We start from the raw sequence: 12,207 nt of genomic DNA, 5'->3' as shown, positions 1-12,207 counted from the left end.
GCCAACATTTAGTTTTTAAAATACGGGAGTTTTTTTTCTTTCTTTTATCCGATTTCTATTAACCTATGTGTGTTAATTGTATAGCCCACTTGTTCTTGATAGCGCTGATGGTTAGCTTAGCACGCATATAACCATAACCATAGTAAATCAAAGGCAGCATGCTAGCTATCTTCATATGTTAAGTTAAAGGTCAATGGCTTGGGCCTACTGCAGGGCTATTGAGGCAACACCCATTCAACATTTGTATTCACTGTATATGCCTGTCTGCTTATTACAAAACAAAATGTTTATATTTATGTTTGTATAAGATGGAGTTTGTATGAATTACCCAACATTTCCAGTTAATTCTCGTAAATTCCCATTCATTTCCATAATTTCCATTAATTCCCCTGAAAGTTCCAAAATTCCCCAGCTTAACTTTCCATGAAATTTACTGGAAAATTTTCACCCCTTTGCAACCCTAAACACAGTGCCTGTAATTTGGTGCAGAGCATCCATCTGTATAATCACATTCCAACTGCAGGTTAAAGCTTTAGTTCGTAATTTTCTGTTACATTCAAGCCAATGGCCAAATGAGTTGATACAAAGCTAATTGAGACTTTCAGCTCCACACAACTCTCTCTGTATTTCTCAGTATGACTAGAAAGAAATCCAAGTGAAGATAATGACCTTTTCTGAAGAGTCCATCATGTTTTATTTTATCCTCTGTGTCCTCCTTGGCTACTAGCAACTGCGTGGAGGAGTGTGGTGGGGGGAGGGGGAGGGGTGCACGATCATGGAAGGCTTGTATCATGTGGACGCGACGACAGTGTTGTTGTCATTACTTAGAATTCCTCATGGGGGCGACAGAAACTACGCACTATAGCTTTAACACCACACAGTCTACATGTCTAATCCAAACATAGGTGTGTGTGTGTGCGTGCGTGCGTGCGCGCGTGTGTGTGGTTTAACCTGGACACACACAACAGCACACAGAATGACCCCTGACCCCTGCTGGTTTGGGCCCTGCCAGACGTCCATGCTGTTATTTGGGATTCAGTGCCGCCTGACCCACAGTCCGTGATTGTTACAATGCGTTCAAAACTACAGTGCACATTTTTCTTTCAATTGCACTTAAAAAAAAATGGCCGGACAGAGCAGTGCCTGAATTGCTCCGAAAAAGTTGCCAGTACCTTAATTCAGCAGTTGCATGACATGATCATCGCATGTGTCTTAGAAATGTTTAGATTCATAGGTATATCTTTTAGGGGTGACCCCGAATTGTCGACCATTCAACGATTCAGTCCAAAGAGTCTGATTTGACGACCAATCTCACAGTTAAATCGTGTCAGTGGCTGAAAAGTTGGTTATGAAACAAAGGATCATTCCATTCAGGCTATATGGGGGTACTGAATGTCTGATTTTACATAGAATTGCATGTTGTTTTCCCAATCAATCATGATAAATAGTCAGTTTTGGTTTAAAAATAAGATTATTAATAATACTGTTAATGACAATTGGAAGTAAGGATACTCATGTGGACAAAAATCAGAAGTGCCAGTACACAGTACTGCTGAGTACCGGCCCATTTCAGGCAATGAGAAGGAGTAGGATTGGGCGTCAAGAACCGGTTCCAAATTGGAAATCGTTTCAAAAATTAGAATTAAAATGAAAAACGATGCCCAACCCTACAGATGAGAGAAAAAGGTGTAGAGTTATTTTCAAAGTAAGAGTTTAGCAGTACCTCTGATATTTTAGGCTCTTGAACAGTTTTATTACAACCTCATGGGATGCAGGAGTCTTCTGAGGTTCTTTTGTATTCAAACGCTCTGGGCCGACTTTGAACTTGTGCAACACCAAAACCACAATGCTGCATGTACTGTAGTTTTTGCAATCCTGTGACTATCAGCAGCTCGTTAAGAACTGGGAACCCAATGTGAGTCAGCCACGGGGGGGGGGGGGGGGGGCGGTTGATGTAGGTTTGAATAAGAAGGAGGAGATGAATATTGGACATCTGAGCAGAAGAAGGTGAAGCAGGTCAGCAGTGATGCTCATATTCAGCTAATTCTGCATGCCTTCTCACAAAAAAGTCCATCGTGGCAGCTAAACATATTGGGCTAGTTGCGGCTGAATGACGGTGCACTTGGGTGTGTTCTGGCAACAGAACCCATATATGGCTACAAGGAGCTGACTTGCTTAGAGTTAGATCCAGCTAACATTTCTTGGCCAGCTTTGGAGCAAAAGTGAGTCTATTTTAATCTGGTAAAAATCTGGTGACCAAGCATGCCAAATTTAGGCCAATGCTGGGCCAAGAATTCTTGGCTATCCTCATATATATGACTTGTTTGTACTTTGTTGTGGAAATTATAACAACTCTTTCCTAACTACAGGGATGGTTCTCGTAGCCAATCCAACTGAATTAATAAACAATACTGGACATATTGTAGGCCCATGTGCCAAGAAGTCAGGGGGCCCAAAAGCCAGGGCCTCTGTGTAATTTGACTATTAGCATTTCTTGTTGGCGTGTCAAAGGGATTAGTCAAAAGTCCTACCGAAAAACATCCTAACTTTGAAAATATCACAACAAAGAAGCCACCATGACACCTCGAAGCATCTGTGCCCAGGCACCCGTCATCTCATTATCTGTCCAAACTACTGTCTGATAAAGAAAGTACCTTTGAATAACTTTGCGTACAATCCTTGGATGACATATTAGGTTAGAAACGAGAAAAAAACGGTAAGCAGTGATTGGGTGATTTTACTTTCAAAACACATGTAGAAGACTGGGTTTATAGAGGGATACATTTTGTTAAAATACAAAAGCCTCTTTAGACATGTAAAATGTTGTTTAAAATGTTGTTTCAACAGCATTTTCAGGACTGTATTGCAACATCTAGTTATGATCTGTTTCAAATTAAAGTGTCATCATTTAAACGATGTTGCAGCGACTGTTAAATGTAATCTTGACATCTAAAACCCTCTCAATTTTCAAGGAATATAATCCCAGTTTTAACCTACATGACTAAATGTGGTTTGGCCAGCTGATCATAAAATCAATGCTTACTGGGAAATGAAACAAATAAAAAAATTTCAACAGTGCCAGCAATTGCAGTCTGGTCCAGACCAAAGGAAAATACAAATGTAGGTGAAATGTCAATCTGAATAGATTGTTAATACCCGTTCATTGAGTTGAAAAAGGAGGTTGCGCTTTAACAATGGAGATTCAAACAAAGCAATGTAGCTCTTCTCAAGTTCCCAAGTTAAGGAGGACAAAATGCTCTCATTTCAAAACACTCTGAAGAAGGCTTTGTGTCGAAACACGTCAGTGTTCATTTATTGTGTCATGAGCCTAATTAGTGAAATGAGAGCATTACATTGTGTCCTCCTTAATTTGGGAATTTGAGGTGTGTGACCTGTTCATTGCTTTGGTTGATGTTCTCTGAAATAAAAGGGTGTAACTTGGGTTTGAGTGGGGGGAACACAAAACATGGGGTCTGGGGGTACTCCTCCAGAAAAATGTTTTTGATTTGAATCCTGCATTTCTACACACAATGATCAATTCTGCCAGAAAGAATAGTACTAAACTACGTATGTAGTTTATTGTTTAATATAGGGGCCGATCGCCAAGACATTATGGAATGTTCCCAATTTGAAAGAGGGGATTTAGAAATGGGATTTAAAATAGTGTGTGTGTGTGTGTGTGTGTGTGTGAAAAAATGACGCCCTAGCTAAATGAATACACAGCAGTGATGGTAGACCACCAAGCGCGTACCTTAAGTTATTAGGCACTGGGCGTTTTTTTGCGTGTTACTGTTTCTCAAAGCTGTCTTCCCTGAGGTGTTGTCTACTCGCATCACTGCCCACAGTTCACCTATCTGGACAATGTCACCCCAGAGGACCCTTGACCTGTTATTCCTGAACGCTGACAGAGGTTAAGTAACACTCGTTCCCTGTAGCGTTTGTCTGTAAGCCCCTAAAGATTCCTCAGTCTTGGTCAAACTAGATTAGTGCGAGGAATGAGCTCAGCCCACTTCTGGTGTCGCCCTTTTGTGTTAAGGAGTTTTGGGAGTTGACGTTAGGTGATGGTTTTGAATGATGAGGAGCTGCTGAAGCACTGAGCTGTTGGGTAACCTATGCGAGACTAGGCCTAGTCTGGCTTCTTGGCTTTACAGAGCACAGTGGGATCAAGCCTGAGATTTGTCTGGCTATGCAAGACTAGGTTAGGCCAGGTTTAGTTTAGTTTAGTTTAGTTTAGGGAAGTAAAGTTAGGCTATGACACATTAGTTCTAGTTTAAGAGTGGTTTAGTTTAGTTTACTATAGGAAAGTTAAGGAAAGTTTGGAGTGGTTTACTGTAGTTTATAGGAGTTAAGGTTACGTCAGGTTGGGGGCGGTTTAGTTTAGTTTAGTCTTTATTCATCTATCAATTGTATGCCCAACGCCAAGACTCCCCAGTTGTGTTTCTGACGTTGGACGTCTTCATCTCCCATTCCCATCTGTGCTGCAGGTGACTCTGTCCATCTTTTATCTTTGACTCTTCTGACTCTCAGGTGGTGACTCTCAAATCTCATGAGTTTTCTAGCTTAAGTGTGTGAGTGCCTCACGTGCAGGTTAAAGCAATGGGAAAATGGAAAATTTCCATAGGTGGGATCAAAAATGAATGCACGCTGAATAGCAGAAAATGAACACATGTAAAGATTGATTACACATCATCACAAATTATGACTTTTGCCAGCTGAAATGTACAAATTTACAAACATATCAGTTCGGACTGAGATCGTTAGGTGGTTCAACGCTTTAAAGGACTGTACGCAGCACCGTGACAACAGATAGGGACCGTTACTGCCTTGGTTCTTTGAACTCATCATGGAGAACTACCAGGGGATTATAGGAGCCAGTTGTCTCTTGTTTGATTCTTTGCCAGCATCTTCAAAACTCTCAAACTGCCTAAAAACAGGATGAGGAAGACAAACATTTCCTCTCCGAAAAGATGTGAGATAACGCAGCTGGGACTCCTGTGACTTCAGTGTGTCAGTGGTGAAGCCAAACACGACTTCGTGCCACCGGCATCACGCTGACAGGAGGACAGAGAGAGAGTGGAGGACTGACACATAACAGACATAAAACACCTGGAGGAGAAGGAGAGGATGGAGAGCAAGGTAATGTCAATTTGACCTGGCACGATGCATCTCAAAAAGGTCTATCCTCCATTATAAAATGTATAAATAAAAAATAAATCTGTTCCACAGATTCTCGTACAGTGTAAACTCTGAATAAACTGTCTATCCCTTGTATATGAATAGTAGCCCCTAATGTAAGGATCATAAGATGATTACATTAAAAAAGTCATGCAGATGAAATATCTATCTAGAAAGACATTCAAATGCCACTGAAGATTTTAGATTGTTGAGAGTGAAGACAACATTAAGTAAGTAGAAGAAAGACTCAGTTATGAGCTCCTTTTCAGTGATTTTGAAAAAAATTAAACTTCAAACCCTCTGTCCGGGGTGCCTTCGTAGCTCATTTGGTAGAGCGTGTGCCCCATGTACAAAGGCTCAGTCCTTACCGCGACGGCCACGGGTTCAATTCTGACCCATGTCCCTTTTCTACATCTCATTCCCCTCTCTCTCCTACGTTCCTGCCTAAATCTGTCCTATCAAATAAAGACCATAAAAGCACCCAAAAAATTATCTTAAAAAATAAAAGAAAACAAACCTTCTGTTCACTGCCATTATTGTGCTCCATCACACTGAAAAAAACTGCTCCATCTCAATTGACATTACAAAGGATGTAATGCCAATTTAAGCACCTTGGTGTTTAGGTTTAACTTTCAAAATCAAATCAATTCCAATTCCTCCAAACCATACAATGATATGGGTCATTTATTCCAACCCTCTAATACGACCCACTGGAGCTTTTAACGTCCTCATATCTTAACCTGTGACTCCATTTGTTCCGTAAATAAAAATAAAAACTATTCACCCCCCCAAACTTGCGTTCTTATTAGGAACTTGGCGCTCTTACACTTCGTCACCATACTTCCTGCTTTTCGTCCGTCATATCTGCTACGGCCACCAGAGGGCACAGCAACTAGAAACATAAAGATGGGTCTTAATTTGCTTCTTGGACAAACGACCTATGGAAGAGTTTTTCGGGAGAGGACAATCCCTTGAATTCATATGTCCTACCCAGCTAATGCTACTTGCTAAATCTCAGATTTTCTGTTGTATTAAGACGCACAAATTATTAAGACACATTAAATAGTTCCTTATTTTGTTGACAACTGTTGACAAGTGCGTTGCAGTGGGACAAATAAGTCAAAAGTTGTTAAGAAACTCCCGCACACTGTCTAACTTGCAAAAATAAATTCAATAGCTGGCAATTTTTCGGTGCTAGAACGTCATCAGGCAGATATTTGGTATTTGAAATGAAACTAGAAACCAATTGATGCTTTGAACATGAAATACATCCAAAACTCTAAAGCTGATCAGCATGCATTTGACGGAGAGTTGTAGACCTATTCATGATTTGCAGGTAAAAAGTCAAAATGTGCAGGTACCGTATTGTTTTTCACGTTTAAACAACTTCAGCTCATAATGGATTTTCTGTTTGGACTGCAGTCGCTGATCTGCTTTTAGAGCAGTGTGCAGTGTGATTATAATATCCACATTCAATAAGTTTATTGAACTATCCCCTGAATGAACCATGGCACAGCAGCCCTAGCGTTAAGCCTCTTCATTCAAGCAGGGTTTGAACCTGCTTGGGGAAACCCCATTGGATTGAACGCCTTAACCACTTGGCCATCACACTGACATCACAACTGCTTAAAAGACAGTCCCTCCAGAAGAACGTGATAATTCAATGTATAATCAGCCAAAGTCCGCATATTTTTGCGGAGGCCGCATTTTTTCCGATTTCCGCGCAAAATATGCGGGCCCTGCATGATTTCATAATCCCCGCATTTTCGTTGCAAAAAAGTCACATATATCTTAGCAGAAAGTTGAAAAATGTTGTGTTTACTTCACACAAGAGCAGCCATTCTCCCCTGTTGCCATGGGAACGTTATGAAGTGATGTAATTATGCGACGTGAACATCATCGAAAAGCAGGGTGTTGGGGGAATCACTTTTTCTCTTTTTCATCAAACCACAGTTTTTGCAAGTTCCCGCAGTTTTTGCAAGTTCACGCAATTTTTACAAGTTCCTGCAATTTCATTGCATACAATTGCATAAATATCCCGCATATTCCATCGCATTTTTTAAGAAAACATGCCGCATAATCAAGGATTTTTGCCCGCAACAATCACAAAAAAACTATTTTTCTGGAAGGACTGAAAAGAAACCAGTGGATCGACCTCAGTAAGGGTCCCAACAAGCCTATCATTAATCATTAGGAGACCCCCACAGTGGATCCTGGTAAACGTTCAAGGACCCGAAAGACTCCTGAATGTCTCGTCAAAGACTGATGGAGGGAAGGAGAGAGGGAGAGGGAGGGAGAGGCTGATAATTACACGCAGTCAAGCCTGTCTTCAACTCCCTGTGATTACCGAAAGCTAAATGTTAATCTTAACCACTTACCGACAAATGATGACGCAGCAAACTCTTTCAAGCCGGGAAGGGCATGACAGGGCCGGTTCTTACTCTTAAGCTCTCAGAGAGACAGAAAATACTGAGAACACTACGATGATGGAGTATTCTTTATGATATGTTCTTTAGGCCTATACTTTAGTAAAGATACTAAATCATAGCAGTGTGTCTGTGTACGTATATCTCAATCATTCAGGTGTAATGCAGTCTGGAGAAAGTGGAATATAGATCAGTGGAGTGAAGGTTTGATTGTGATTGAAAAGGAACTCAAGACTCCATTGCAGTGATTTGGTTACGATTTTCCATAGACATTTCTTTTGAAAATTAAATTAATGAGTAGGAAAAGTGGATAACCTTACATAACTTTTTGCCTTAACTTGTTCAAATCCTAAATCATTTGGATGAAACAATTATTTTTCTCCAATAAAACTGCAGGTACACTGTCATTAGTCTCATTTCACCTTAAAAATTTAACAATAAATGACTTTTTTTTAAAATAAAGTTCTTTAAAGTTTTATTGAAGTTCTTAACATAGGCTAAATAAAGGTATTTCCACCATGCATAAAAGTGTATCCGAATACAGGAAATAAAGTCGTTGATGCTTAAAACTTCCCTGGGGGAGGACACCCAGACCCCCCCACCACCACCACCAGCACCACCACTATAATATAGCCCCCTCTTCCCCCAAAGGCAGATTCTGGCCAATATACAGTACAGTACACCCACTGCAATACATTAGACTACACCACTGATTATAATCAAGTATTATTTGAATACTGAGTACTCAGCAGCAGTTCATGCAGTAGACCTTTCAGTTTAGAAAGTATAATTAATGCTTAAATAAAGGTGATGACTGTGTTGTCCCCACACCACATCACCAGAACCAAATTAGCTTCAAAGCTGCTTTTGAACTTGACTCTGATGTCTGGAAGGAGCTTCTTTTCTTTAACCTCAGGCCATACTCTATCTGCACTTCAATAAAGCTATCTATCCGCTGCGTGTGGCAACGACAGACTCTTCAATTCAGAATTATAATCAAAAGGTGTAGACGTGCGTTCAACTGGATGATTCATCGGCACATCATCACATGCACCCTTTGTTATTACAGGGTGTTAACTACAGTATGTGCACTCAACTTGCACTAAACACACTTTAAATATAAAGATAAAAATCACATAACAAGATGAAGGAATGAAATGAATAATCTGACCCAACATCTGAAATCTGAAACATATATTTTCAGCTCAAATCAGGGAAGAGAATTAAAGTGTGACAACAATGTTTAAATGTACCACTTCAGGAAATTAACATAAACTAGAATTAATTCCCTCCATCATGTGGTGGCATAACTTTCTGAAGTGCACATATTGAAGCAAATAAGCGACATAAGTATTTTAATTGTTGAACAGCCACTGAATACCTAACATTGAAATTGTTTACTCTGAAAACCATGTAATTTTTTTTTTTCTAGATTTACAATTTCAAAAGCTGAATTTCATTATATTTTATTCCAACGGGCACAAATTCAGATTCAAAAATTCAAGGTTTTGAAAACTGGATTAATTACCGGAGCCCCGTCGTTTTCCCTGGCAGTCATCTTTGAGTAAATATTTTAAAGCTGCTTTCTTGGATCACATGACTGACAGACCATGCTCTGATAGGCCAGAAGACAGTTTGATCGTAGGCCTATTTAGGCTTGATTGGCTGCCTATGAGAGCCCAGATGTTGCTATGTGAATTATTTCAATTTATATTTTGGATCTGAATTATCCATATCTCAGCACGTGAAACCAAAACTCCCTTCATGGCTCGAGATGCCTGTCAGTAAATGAGATTTACAGCAATTTGTGTGAACTGACCCTTAAAGATAAACAACCAGAGGCTTGTATGGCCTTGTAAGCACTGGATGTTAGTGAACAGAGACAGAGAGGGCTGTAGATGTGAAGGGTCACTTGTAGTTCGTACGCAGTTCTCTGCAGTGGGACATCTCAGTAGGCGCAGGATTTATCTACAGGTCTGAGCAGAGGTCAGGTACGGCCGGGTTCGCAGGCCACAGCTTCTGCCAGAACAAACTGACCTCTCCATAATCCCCTCATACTTCCTGCTGGAGGGAGGAGAGAGAAGCGGGGGCTGCAGTTAGCCGCTTCTCACCCTGGGAATCCCTTTCAGAGCAGCTGAGATGTTGATAACAAACTGCTAAACCCACATTTCGACACTAACAATGGAGAAGGATGCATTTTCATTCAGTAAATGTGCTGTAGAGATACCGCAGTGTAAAACAGCTTCACACAAAGGCTGTTTTTCAGAGTTTCTAAAAGGTTGGTCTTTTGGTAGTCTCGCTTTGCCACCTTCCCAGCGACTTCCTCAGAACTTCCTTTCGGTGGAACGGTGTACGCATTAAAAGTGGTTTTTATTGGCATCATTAAATCGATTACAATGTTTGTTTGTGATTTATCGCGCGTCTGAGGAGCGGTTAACGGGTGCCGCTATAAATAGCAGCGAAGGAAGGAACTTGTTTTGGTGGAACGTGTGTACGTACAAAAGTAGTTTTAGTCGTGCAACAGAAAACTCAGATTGGACAGATAGTCTAGCTAGCTGTCTGGATTTACCCTGCAGAGATCTGAGGAGCAGTTAACCATAGTCCTCACAAATCCACCGGAGTTTAGAACGCCATCACAAAGAAAGCCCAAGGTAACGGTAATCCGGCCAAAAAGATATGCAATCGGCGGAATTTCCGGCAGCACTGGAGCAATCCTGGAAGTGGAACGTCATGGATACAGGCTAGTCATTTGGAGACATATGATTTATTTTCTGCAAGACCCTAGTAAACTCATCCTGAATATACATTTTTTACTCTACAATAGTGCCGGAAGTGGGCCAGTACCGAGTACCAACACTTTTGTCATGGAGCTTTTGACATACTTGATTTTGTCCATCTTGATTTTATTAACAGTATTATTAATAGGCTGATGTTTATACTGACATAGACTTATATATCATAATGTATTGGGAAAAACCAAGCACTTCTATGTAAACTCAAACATTCAGCACCCACATAATGGAACGATTCTTTGTTTTCTAACCACATTTTCAGACACGATTTGACTGTCAGATTGGCATTCGAATCAGGCTCTATAGTTTAAATTGTTTGAATGGTCAACTATTTCGGGGTCACCCCTACAAGATATAAGTATAAATATATCAAAGACATATGCGACGGTCATGTCATGGAACTGCTGAATTAGGGTACTTACCTTTGTTGGTCCAATTCAGGCACTGCTCTACAAAGTAACAACAACAGCAAAACTTGCTTATGAATTGTAGTTGAGGAAATGTTGAAAGTCTCCCTAAAATATCTTTATCCTGCAAGGAAGTACTGATCTGATGGAAATGTAGGCTATGTTACAAAATACACTATATAGATATATACAACGATTGACAAAGAGCCTGAGGTACTGAGAAGGAGAGGTCAGTCTAGTCTTTAGCCCTTGTGTTGTCTTCCCTTCGACCATGAAATTGTTGTCCATCCAGGAATTCAATTTTCGGTGCTTTTTTCAGCATTTTTGGCTCTTTCTTTATGCTTTTGACACTTTTTAAAACGTTTTTGTCACTTTTTTCAACTTTTTTTTTTTAAATTCATCGTCAATAAACCTAATTTATATGATATTATACCAAATTTTTGAGTTAAAAAGGCAGAAGTTATGAATTATTTTTACTAATAGTTAAGCTCAAAGGATGTTGAGTGGATCACAGACTGGTTTATGTCAAAGTTTAGTCAGGAGACTGTTTTAAAACCGTTTAAACATGTTTTTCAAATTGAATAAAACACCCCAAATTCAATGAAAGTAATCATTAGTTTTACCTGCAAAGAACATTGTATACAACGTACATCCATGCATCCATGTAATATTTGGGCATTTTGGTTAAAAGAAAACATATTTCTGATATAAAAAACTTTGAAAACGGGTCAAATTTGACCCACAGACAAAACAAGGGTCAGGTAACTTTATGCTGTTCATTGGTTCAATTCAGGAAACACACTGTACAAGGTTGAATAGGAACAAATTAAATGTCTCAATAATTTGCACACACTGCCATCTAGTGTCTAAATTTAAGTACTACAAGAGAGGCGTTTTAATTTTGATTCTACAGGCACTGCATAGGCACCTTCACTGGTACAGAAACAAAGTTCATCTTCAGAATCTCTGTCCGGAGCACTAAACTCATCACTGTCATGGTATCAAACACGGGCGGGCTGTGGATCAGTTGGTAAAGCGGCCCTCTATCAATTGGAAGGTTGGTGGTTCGATCCCTGGCCCCTGCAGTCCCATGTGGAAGTGTCCTTGTGCAAGAACCTGAACCCAGAATTACTCCTGGTGCTGAGACACAGAGACCCTACAGACAAAAAACATCATTTTTGAGTTTTGGGTCTATTTTGCTTCCATATACTGTCTTTTTTCAAACTAGTGGGGAAAAATATCATCCAAAATACACATTTAGGTGTTTATTGTTTCCTACACTTTGTCTATTTGTGTCTATTTCTCCTAAATTCACCAAAAGTTAGCATTTGATAATGCCTCATTTGCATATATTTTATTTTATATATTTGTAGATATTGTCTTAACTAGGTTTCATGGTGATATCTG

Source organism: Perca fluviatilis, chromosome 11 (assembly GCF_010015445.1).
Source record: "Perca fluviatilis chromosome 11, GENO_Pfluv_1.0, whole genome shotgun sequence".
Classification (NCBI taxonomy): domain Eukaryota; kingdom Metazoa; phylum Chordata; class Actinopteri; order Perciformes; family Percidae; genus Perca; species Perca fluviatilis.
The sequence above is the reverse complement of the archived record's forward strand: the minus strand, read 5'-3'. Positions refer to the sequence as shown.